An 11,588-nucleotide genomic window follows, 5' to 3' on the forward strand; every position below is an offset into this window, starting at 1 on the left:
GCCTGCTTAAAAACAAATTAAAAACTAGGAAGTAGAGCAGTGTGAGATAAAATGAGGGAAATGATGGTAATTGTTCAAACTGAAGCAGTAGGTAGCAGCGGGGAGGTTTACAGTCTCCAAGTGTGAGATACGCTTAAAACTTCCATAATAAAAAGAAAAAAGGTCATAACTCCAGCTGGCTCCAGTTATGGAAATGAAAGTAATTCAATGTCAGAATATTCTTAGAGTTCAGAGCATTAAATGAGAATAGTTCAAGACTTTGTTGACAGAGAAAGATAAGATTTACTGGGTCCTTTTTCTTTGTTAACATTACTGTTTGTGCTGTTGATTCTTGTGTTCCAAAGCTAGGGATGTGTTTTTAGTGTTTGTACTGGGAAACGTCAAAATGTTCTTGACTTCCTTTTTACAAATCAAATTGATTTTTACTTATTGCCTCCCTGTCTTTATCAAAATGTGCAGATTGAGAGTCTAAATAGGAGTTAGTTGTGAAGGGATCCTTGATGGTATAAGAAATAATCACAAAGTAAAACAGGAGAGTTAAGGATTTAAAAATTCTGAGATTCAGATGTGGGCATTAGAAGGCAGATAGATGGGGGTTTCGGGGGCAGAGGAGGATGGATGGGTGGAGATGCTCAAAGGTCACAAACAACCACTTATATGATGGGTAATTTCTGGGATGTAATGTACAGCTGGTGACTGAATCATATACTTGGACGTTCCTCAGAGAATAGATCTTAAAATATCTCACCACACACACACACACACACACACACACACACACACACACAAATGGTAACTATGTGAAGGGATGAAGTGCTACCTAACCTAAGTGAGGTAGCCCTTCTGCAGTACACAAGTGTATCAAATGGTCACTCTGTATACCTTACACTTACACAGCGTTATATGTCAGTTATGTCTGAATAAAATTGGAAACGAAAGCCAGAGGTTATGCAAAGTGGACAAAGAAAGCTGACGCTTCCAGATATCTTTGAAAAAGTAACTTGGGGAAAGAACACCATATTTATTTCTGAGTTTCTTGGTAACCAAGACCAAAAGAAAAACACAGATTACACTCAATAGCTGAAAAGGAAATCAGACACATTTATCCGTGTTTTTAATGCAACCACACTTATGATGAAATCCATCTCTGAAGATTATTCTGGGGTATTGAGTAATGTTAAAAGACCCTGTTCTCAGTTGCTGCTTCGTGTAAGGCACAGAGACACAACTGAAATGAAAGCTTCCTGAATTCGTTTTCTATGAAGTTTGAAAACATGTTGTTAATTACAAATCAGTAGCATTCGTTCTGCTGAAGGTTAAGAAAACAGGCTCCAGGCGTTTTTGTTTTCCAAAGATGTAATTAATATGAATAATCTAGAAGAAATGACAAGCTGTGCATCCATGCCAGGTCTCTGATGACGTGTGAGCAGGAACCAGAGAAACGGCCGCCTTCTCTCCCAGGCCCTCTTTTGTACATGCTCTGGCCATCCATCCCTGTGTGCATTCTGGAAAAATATCAGTTTTCTTAGACATTCCCAGGAGGCTTACCAAAAAGGTTTCAAAGTCGAGCATTGAGATGTGCTGCTCTAAACAAAGTTAAATCAATTCCTTTGCAAGAGGATATTCCTAGCCTTTAATATGCTGCAATGTGTTTTGAAAGTCCAAGAGGCATAGAATGCACTGATGCCCCAACATGGTTGACTGTGACCTCCTCCTCTGTTTTTTTTTTTTTTTCCCTAATGCAATGTTCCTTATGATCCTTTCCCCCTCAATGTAGAGTTTGGAAAATGCTGGACAGTAGTATCTGCTGAAATGAGGGCCATAAGCTTTATAGAACAACATTGAAACCATGGTTCTCATTCTGTCATTCTGAGTCAAACTTTCAGACTTCTAGAATCCTATGGTAGCTCCCAGCAGGTGCCTGATTGCCTGATTCATCCTTTCCTGCTAAAAGACCCATGAAGGCACATGCAAAATTGCAAAATTGCAACTGCACCAGAAGCTAAGAATATCAATTAAAGCTTGGCCCCATTCTAGGAGGGATTTCTGCCAATAGTGGTGCAGATGAGGACAGATGGAGGAACTCTCATTAGCTGATGCACAATGTGGCTTCTGAAACAGAGCTTTGAGGTCAGACGAGAGGGAGCCAAGCCCTTCCTAGGGGTGCCAGCAAGTGCCGGGCAGTGAGCTCTGGACATGACGGGAATGGTACCCTGAGGTGAAGAGGGCTATTTCCTCCTCCCGGCCACTGACAATCCTGCTAATCTGTATTTTTTTTAAAAGGATGCACCCACCAGTGAAGCGATCTGCAACTCCTGGTCACCCACACTCTGCTCCTTCTCCAGGTAGGACGGCCCAGGTGAACACCTATGGACACCAGAACTGTGCCTAGGGGCACCTGGGTGGCTCAGTGGGTTAAAGCCTCTGCCTTCGACCCAGGTCATGATCCCAGGGTCCTGGGATCGAGCCCCACATCTGGCTCTCTGATCAGTGGGGAGTCTGCTTCCCTTCCTTTCTCTCTGCCTGCCTCTCTGCCTACTTGTGACCTCTGTCTGTCAAATAAATAAAGAAAATCTTAAAAAAAAAAAAAAGAAAAGAAAAAAGAAAAAAAAGAACTGTGCCTAAATGGCCCTTCCTGCTGCAAAGGCTCTGAGAAGGGAATCTCATAAGCACCAGAGTGGCTGGGGTGGGGTCATGGGGACCCACTCTAGTGGGTTTCCCCAGCTTGATTCTAATGCCGTGCAGGAACATCATTTTGGTAGATAGGAAGTCAGTCAGGAGATACCAGGTTTCAGACAGACGGTGAAGTATCTTACAACTTAGAGGTAATGTTAGTAAAATTAAAAAGAAGGACATGAAAAAGTAGCTAATGCTAGTGTAGTAATCATATTGCAATATATATGTGTGTCTCGAACCAACAGGATGTACACCCCAACCTCACACAATGTTATACATCAATTATATGAATCTAAGAAAACACTGGGGGGAAATACAGGATATATATAGTCTAGATTATAGTAAGAAAAAAAGATAGTCTATAGACAAGACAAAAAGAAAGGAAAATCAAGGGTGGATTTAAAAAAGAAAAGCACAAAAATAAGATGGCAAAAAGCAAAAGCAAATATACTTTTGGAGATAATTAACCAAACAGTTAAAATCTCCTCAGAGACTCTAAGACTGAATCAAAAAGAAAATTTAAATGTAAGTTGTTGATATAAAACTCCCCTAAAACAGAAGGACAGAACAGAAATTTTAAAAGATGGACAAGGATATGTTAGGCACACACGAACACAAGAAAGCAAGATTTTCAAAAATGATCTTAGACAAAATAATGTGCGAGGGAAACTCATTAAACAGGAAAGATTTTTTTCAGGTTGGTAAATATATAATTACAACGAAACTATAATGATCATGAATATTTATGTGCCAAATAAAATAACATTGACAATAGTACTTAAAGCAAAAACTGTTAGCAATCTAAGAAGAAATTCACCCCAAAAACATTTGGAGTAGGAGATTATTACAAACCAAGGTAAAGTTTTCTTTGTAAGTCAAGGGATGGTTAAAAAAGATTAAGAAGCCTGGCTCTCTGCTCAGCAGGGAGCCTGCTTCTCCCCCTCTCTGCCTGCATCTCTGCCTGCTTATGATCTCTGTTTGTCAAATAAATAAATAAATAAAAATCTTAAAAAAAAAAGGTTAAGAAGCATAGAAAATTTGGATAATAAAATAATATTGTTGATTAAGGGATAATGATTAACATTAATACACTCAGAATATACCTTCTTTCAAGCACTTAAGGATTATTTGTAAAAATAACTATTAACACATAGGAAATCCTTGAATTACAAAAGTGGCTCTATTGTATGAAGTTTGCAATTAAACTAGAAGTTGTAGGGCACCTGGGTGGCTCAGTCGGTTAAGCATCTGCCTTGGACTCAGGTCACAATCCCAGAATCCTGAGCTCCAGCCCGCCATCAGGCTCCCTGCTCAAGGGGGAGCCTGCTTCTCCCTCTGCCCTTCCCCCTGCTTGTGCTCTCTCTCTCTGATAAATAAAATCTTAAAAATAAATAAATTAATTAATTAAACTAGAGATTATAACTAAAAGTTAAGCAAAGCAAAACAAAAATAATTGGAAAACCAAGATATTTCTAAATAACTCTGATTCGGAAGAAGAGTTCAGTTCCTTGCTCCTATTTTTCAGCTAAAAATTAAAAAAAGAAACAAAACAAAACACAAAAGACATGAACCAATTGTGAACACTGACTAAGAGGTAAAATTATAGGTGATTTAAATTTGCTCCTGTTTGTTTTGGGATTCTTAAATTTTGGACAATGATGATGTAATTATACAATAAACAAGCAGTAGAGCTTTTTTAAGAAAAAGTTTAAAATTGCAAGGAAGTTCAGGGTGTACTGGCTCTGATTTGGATTCCGGGTGCTCTGTGGCTGGGCCTGGGAAGGAACTGCCCCCATCACTCCAATCAGAGGCTGCTCAGGTGTCCAGGAGTGACAGAAGGCTCTGCCCCCCAGGTACCTGGGTCCCCCGGCAGACTCCAGTCCTTGTCACTGACGGGCACTGACAGAGCGCAGCCCCCTGGCACACCAGCAGCTCCCAGGCTCTGCAGTCCCAGTGACAGAGCACAGCCCAGGACCCAAGAGAGAGGGGAGCCCCCCGTATTGCTGACCTCAGCTGAGACTATCTCGGGGTCCTCTTGAGAGAATGCGGGAAGGATACTCTAGAAGAAGGGACTGAGTTCCCAGAAAAGTGTCAGCAGATCCCTAGGAAAACTGCCTGTGACCACTATCTTGACCCTGGTTTTCCCCGTGATCACATGGCCAGGAAAACATGGATTTGACCAAAGTTGCCCGTTAGTCATTATTTCTAGGAAGTAATCCCTCCGTGAGATAAATTGCAGTATGTTGTTCATCAGACGGAGAGGTTTCCTCTGTCATGGTAAGGAGCGTCAGTGAATAAAATATACTCATTCATTCACTGGCGATCAGCAACATTTTTTCAATTTTAAATCTTGCTCAAGTTTTGGGGGCTTTGTGTGTGTGTGTGCCTGTGTTTTGTTGTGTTATTTGACACTACAGGTTTGTGCCAGAACCAGCCCAGAAGTCTGAACTCGAGAGAAGGTCTGAGTGACTGCCCGGGATTCACCATCTAACTTGCTACCGTGTCCTCCCGCGCAGGCTCGTAACGCCTTCATTTCTGCTAGGCGAAGGGGACAGTTTATTGCCGCCACCCCCCCCCCCCCGGCTTGATACTCCGGGCCACTGGGTGGCCTTTTTCTCCATGTAAATAAATTAGCTTCTGTACCCATCTGTGTCCCCTGGGAGCCTTCTGCGTGGAGATCCAAGAAGGAGGTTTATGGGGGAGCCCACTGGGGTCGGCGCGGGCGGCTGGGGTGGGGGGAAGCACAGCCCACTGCGATGCCATCTCGGGGTGACTTAGCCGACCCCACTAGGCAGAGCCTAATGCTCAGATCTCGGGAAGAGAAAACTTCAGGATGGAAAGATACTTGCACCGAGAAACAGGAGCTGACATGGGCTTTGGGCAGTGAAGTCTGGAGGAAGCCCTCCCCTTCGGTATTGTGCACACACACAAAACCCCTGAGTCCGCTCTCCTCACGTTCTGCGGTCCATTCAGTGGTGCCCGTATTACCTTTCCAGTCAAGGCCAAGACCATGAGCAACCCTGCCGCTTGCCCGCAGCCCCCATATCCCATGCATCGGAAGGTCTTGTTGGCTCTAACTTCAAAATGACTTCTAAATTTAAAATGGTTGAATGTCGACTATTTTAAAACTTACTCTCGTTCTGTCTTCAGTCACCCCCTGAAACAGTGCTGAAAATAGTGCGTCTCCTACGTACTCGCTGTCTTGTAGGGCGGAGCATCCTGGCCGGGGGTTTGGCGGGCTTCTTCCGGGCTTGTGAGTCTGATCGTGTCTCTGTCTGCATGGGCGGTCTCTGTGCTCTGCTCATTCATGTCCTGCCCCTGCTCTAGCAACATGAGGCCAAGGGAGGAATTTGCCCTCTGCTGCTTTAGCTAGGAAAACAAACTCCTTGATGGCCTCTGAGTGCATTCATTCATTTATCAATTTAACAAAAGATCAGGGAGTGCCTACTGTGTGCTGTGTGATGCCTTCGAGAATGTCATGGAAGGAAAACATAAGGAGAATGCAGACCTCCTCAAGAGGCTTTGCAAGGACTAAATGTTAGTAGGGGGGAAGGACCCAAAGTGAGTCCTGAAGGATACGTCAGAGCCATCTAGGGAGGTGGGGAAGGAGCAAGGTGTTCCAGAAAAAAAGGAGCAACATGCCATGAAAGCAAATGGTCCTTGGGAAAAACCTGGGCATCATGACAATTCCTGTTTTACACCCTTTGGGGTACATTGCTTGCTTTGGAGATTTCCTTCCAGATAAAACGAGCTCCACAGATTTAACATCCCTGCCTCTCTTGACCCTGTCCATTCTTCCAGTGAAGGTTCAGGGGTTTATCTGATCGGACAGTTGGGAGAAAAATTGATAGGACAACTTTAGGCAACCCCTCTCCAGCCTGGCTGCCTGCCCGCAACTCACCGGACCCTCCCTGAGGCACAGAGCTTGGGGCTTCTAGGACCACCTCTCTCTGGGCTGGGTGTGTAGGCTACACACACTGCCAGGGACCGTGTACACTGTCTTCTGGGGTTCAGTGTCAGGCATCTCATGGCTGCACACCCACGCTCCTGTTGCAGACTGAATGTCTGTGTCCCCTAAGCGTCTGTTGAAGCTCTAACATTCAATGTGAAGGTCAAGCCTTAGGCGGTGACGAAGTTTAGATGAGATCATGAGAGTGGGACCCAAATGATGGGGTGAGTGTCCTTATAAGAAGAGAAAAAGGACCAGAGATGCCTCTCTCTGCTCTGTGAGGACTTCGAGGAGGCAGCCTTCTGTAAACCAAGGGAAGGGTCCTTCCAGACACCAAATCTGCAGGCACCTTGACTTTGGACTCTGAAGCTTCACTAAGTGCCAATTGGTGAAGCCCCCAGTCTGTGCTCTTCTGTCCTGGCCACTGGATCGGAAGCAGCACCACTGTCTACCACCAGCCCTGTCAGCACCTTGCTTGGTCTCCACATGAACCTCACCAGTCTCTCTCAGTGGTTCCTCACTCAGGGGGTGATTTCCTGGGATTCCCTCACCCCTAAGAATGCCATCCTGTGTCTCCCTTTCTGAGGCTGTTCATGGTGCTGGCCCCTTGGCCCGCCCTGGCCTCACTGTGCCCTCCCCCTTATTGTGGAGAACTTATCAGGAAGCTCTCTTCCTCCAGTGCCCTCAGTTTCCAGGTGAAGAATTGAGGCATAGCGCGTATTCAAGGTCACACACCCTACAGGACCAAGGACATAGAAGAAACCTTCATCATGTCCAGGCACATAGGGTCCTGAGTTCAAAAGAACCCTCTAGGAGTTGAGGGAAATTGGAAGGGGAGGTGAACCATGAGAGACTATGGACTCTGAAAAACAATCTGAAGGGTTTGAAGGGGCAGGGGGTGGGAGGTTGGGGGAACGAGGTGCTGGGTATTGGAGAGGGCGCGGATTGCATGGAGCACTGGGTGTGGTGCAAAAATAATGAATACTGTTAGGCTGAAAATAAATTTAAAAAAAAAAAAAAAGAACCCCTTACTTCATTTGAATGATCTGCTATTCCCATCTCGAACTGCTGTAAGAATTTCTGAACAAGGGGTAGAGGAGAGGCGCGCCTGGATGGCTCAGTGGGTTGTGTCCATCTTGTGGCTGCAGCTCAGGTCATGGTCTCAGGGCTGTGAAATCGAGCCCCATGTCCAGCTCTGTGCTTAGTGGGGAGTCTGCTCTTAGCGGGGAGATTCTTTCCTTCTCCCTTTCCCTCTGCTCCTCTCCCTGCTCACATATGTGCTCTCGCTCTCTCTCTCTCTCAAATAGAATCTTTTTAAAAAGAGGAAGAATTTCTGAACCAGGCCCCACGTTTTCTCACTGGGCTCTGCCCATGTAGCTGGTCCTGTGGGCAAGCCTGGTGTGTTTTGCAGCACCCCACCCTGAGAGCCAAGTGCTGGTAATGCTGAACCAACACATTTCCCAGCGATGACATTCAAAGCTGGAAGACAGAAGCCTCAGCAGTTTCTTCCTCAGCCTGGAAGTCTCTGGTGAATGGCGTCCCAGATTTCTTGGTTACTGTATCATTCCACCCCAGGCAAGACAACAGTTGCATTTTCTTCCTGTAAAATTACCTCTTGGGACCCTTGACCACTACCCAAGCTGAGGGTACAGGCAGCTACTAGCATCAGAGTTCCCAAGGGTCAAATTGGCATGATATCCAGGAGAGAGGAAAAGGTCAGGACAGCCCAGAAAAGGCTTCTGGGACATATAGAGGACAAAAAGGACCTAAGTGCTGAGAAAACTGCTGGAACTGGGGCATGTACAAGCCTAAAAATGAGCCTCAGAATTTCCTACCGACTTTATTCCATGTCTCCTGCATGAAACAGGAGGAGATCACCCTTTTTAAGAACACACTGATGAAAAGCAGCTTCTTTCCAACGCGACGGTAGTGCTTCTTAACGACGGCAGCAGTCTGTCTGGAGCCGAGTAGGAGGAAAAGGGTATCTCAGGTAGGTTAGGATTCGCCACAACTTGACAACTTCTTCTGCACGGGCTCCCCTATATCCTCGAGATGCCTGTTTTCTCTAATATCTTGGACCGTGCGTATTGTTGAATTATTGTTAAATTGCGAGTGGTTCCTACCCCTCGCCACCATGGGACCTCTGACCCTCTCAGCTCAGACTCCCTAAGCTCTCGGAGTAACTCACAGGAGGAGAAGGCACACTGCTCTATGGAGCCCCACGGAGCTCCTTCACCTTCCTGTGGCACCGTCCGCAACCTGGGTCCAGTGTGGGATTCTGGTCCAAGAAGCAAGATTATCACCCACGTTATAGAAACCACAATTTTTATAACTTCTGCCTTTCAACAGACCGTCAGTCAGTTTACTCGTTTGGGGAGTGAATTGATGAGAAGCGTTAACTTAAAAAATGTTAAGACCACTAATTTCAGAACAAAACGTTAAGGTTCTTAAATAATTCATATTCTGGGTGGCTCTTTGGAAGATGCAGGGCTTCCTTAATTAGACATATGGGGAGAGTTTCATTGTCAACGGGGAAACACGACATTCTGCGGGTAAATGTGCCGGGGGGATGGTCCAGAGCTGCTGTGGCCCCGGGCATCACAGAAAGAACAGTGGTAAAGTCACTTACTTAGTTGCTTGGCTAATTAGCTAATTGCCCTTAAGGAAATATTGCTAGATTCCTTGCTAAGACTCAAAGGAAAATGAAAAATGTTGCCTGATGTCTACCTATTCCTTCTAATTTTGTTTCAATATTAGGACAATACTCAACTATTCTAATGAGATTAGGTTGGGTTAATGTCAGACCCCTTGCGGGGGTGGGGGTCAGCTGCTGAGGGCTACAACACTGTTACCCATGGAAGTGTTCTATTTTCTGAAGTCATGGGAGTTTCCAAAGCAGCCAATTGACACATGATTTGCAGTCTTGCCTCCCAAATTACCAGAAAGCCAGGGCCCCATGGGAGGCTGCCAGAGTTTCCTGAGTCCCTTTCTAGAAATGAGTTCCTACTAGTGGCGCACAGGTTATTCAGAATCCAGGGCTTGTGTGGGCATCTTATCAGCATCTGCTTGGAGGCTGTGGTGTGCTAGATCCATGGCAGCTATCTGCTGACTCGATGGTTTTGAATACAGAAATGCCTGGTTTGTCCTGGGGCACATGTAAGGGCAGGGTGCAGGCGAAGTTCCCTCATTCTGCCTGTCCTCAGGCGGAGCCACCAGCGCTGTGTCCTGGGCAATGTCATCATGTGACCTGTTTCCCTGGAGCTGCTCTGTGCTGGGTGAGAGGACCCAGCTTTCTTTCAGCAGCACACCGGCTGCTTGAACACCCCGGAACTAAGCAGGACAGCAAACACTAATCTTAGGAGTCAAGCACGATGCCAAATTACAGACCTAGTGATGACGTTCTAGAACCTAAGTGAGGTTCGGTGGGCTGAGGTCCAGAGCTGATGACCAATAAAGAATTCTTCATCTTTGGTGCAAAATGGTGGATTATTAAAGCACGGGGACAGGACCCTTGGGCAGGAAGAGCTGCTGCCCAGGGTTGTGAGGGATGGCAGGTTCTATACCTTGCCGTTGGGGGAAGGGGAGGGGAAGGGAGGTTTCAACTGAGTTTTCATATATTAAAAAAAGAGGGCCTACAAGGTGCCGGGAGGAGGCCTTGCCCTTGTGGCTTGATCAGTGTTGTCTTTAGGCCAGCCATTAACATCAAGATAGTTGGGAGATTCTTGGTGGGGTGTTATGATCCTGCTATCATTTACATTCCCTTCTACCTCAGTCTCCTCTAGTTTCATTTATGATGGGGAGGGAGACATTAGGGCTTGAGGAACGGAGAGTTATTTGCCTCTGGAAATTTGTGCTATTGATAAGGCAACCTCCCTGTTTGTCGATCTCCAGGACATTTGTAGAGCAAGGGAGATTCCTGTCCTGCAGGATTGTGATCTCTGCAAGTTAACTATTTGTTTATCGTCTATGGCAGTCAGGGGTGCCTGAGGAATGCTACACATATTACGGAGGGGAGCGGGTGGAGAGGGGATTGCAAGGCGCCAGCTTTTGCTTTGTCTTCAGCCAGCCTCCTGCTCCCTCATCACTAGTGTCTCATGTAGAGACTGGGAAACATGAAGAGGGACGAAAAGCAAGTTGAGTGAGGCCATCAGCAGCAACACAGCTGTGCTTGAGGCTTCCCCAGTCCTGACTGTGGTGCCCAAATAGCCCTCCCCTGTCTGGAGCCCCCACGTCAGGAATGAAGTGTTTGCATCTCCCTGAATCATGCGGCAGTGCAGGTGGCTGGAGGAGACAGTTGTCCCCCTTCTCCATATGGATGGTGGGCTGATTGTGGGGTCAGAGCCTCTAGTCTCCTGTGACTTTCCTGCCCCTGCCCCTTTCCTTATCGATCTCATTCTATGTCACAAAACACAGCTTAAACTGTGAGTCAGGGGAGCAAGGGACAGATGAGGGGGGCAGGCTGGGGATCTGAGATCTGTCTTTGTTTTCCTCATTCCACCCTTCCTGAGCATTCATTTGCCATCCTGAGGTAAGATCACCCCTGTTCTGTCAGAAAGCGTGCCACTAGGGGCACATGGGTTACATGAAGGAAGTTTCAGCACACTTATCAGGATAACCTCATTTTGGACAGGAGTGATACAGATATGAATGGGAGGAATGCATCTTTTCTTTGAAACAGACAAGGGATAAAAGAACCACTGACCACCAAGGGAAGAGTACAGGGAGGGCAGATTCCCCTGTTGAGAAGCTTCCTCTTTAGCAATGCTTCCTGGGCTGCAGTGAAAGCTTACCCAGGAGGCTTGGTGGTCACTGCCACAGGTCAGCAAGAGTGACACCCTAGGCAGGGTCACTGAAGCCCTGAGCGACTCCTCAGATGGCTGGATCAGAGCCTCAGTCACTCAGGGAATTATGAATTGGTCCTCCCTGGGGGACTGAATAGCATTGGCTAACTTCAGGGCAGTGT

Source organism: Mustela nigripes, chromosome 3 (genome assembly GCF_022355385.1).
Source record: "Mustela nigripes isolate SB6536 chromosome 3, MUSNIG.SB6536, whole genome shotgun sequence".
Taxonomy (NCBI): domain Eukaryota; kingdom Metazoa; phylum Chordata; class Mammalia; order Carnivora; family Mustelidae; genus Mustela; species Mustela nigripes.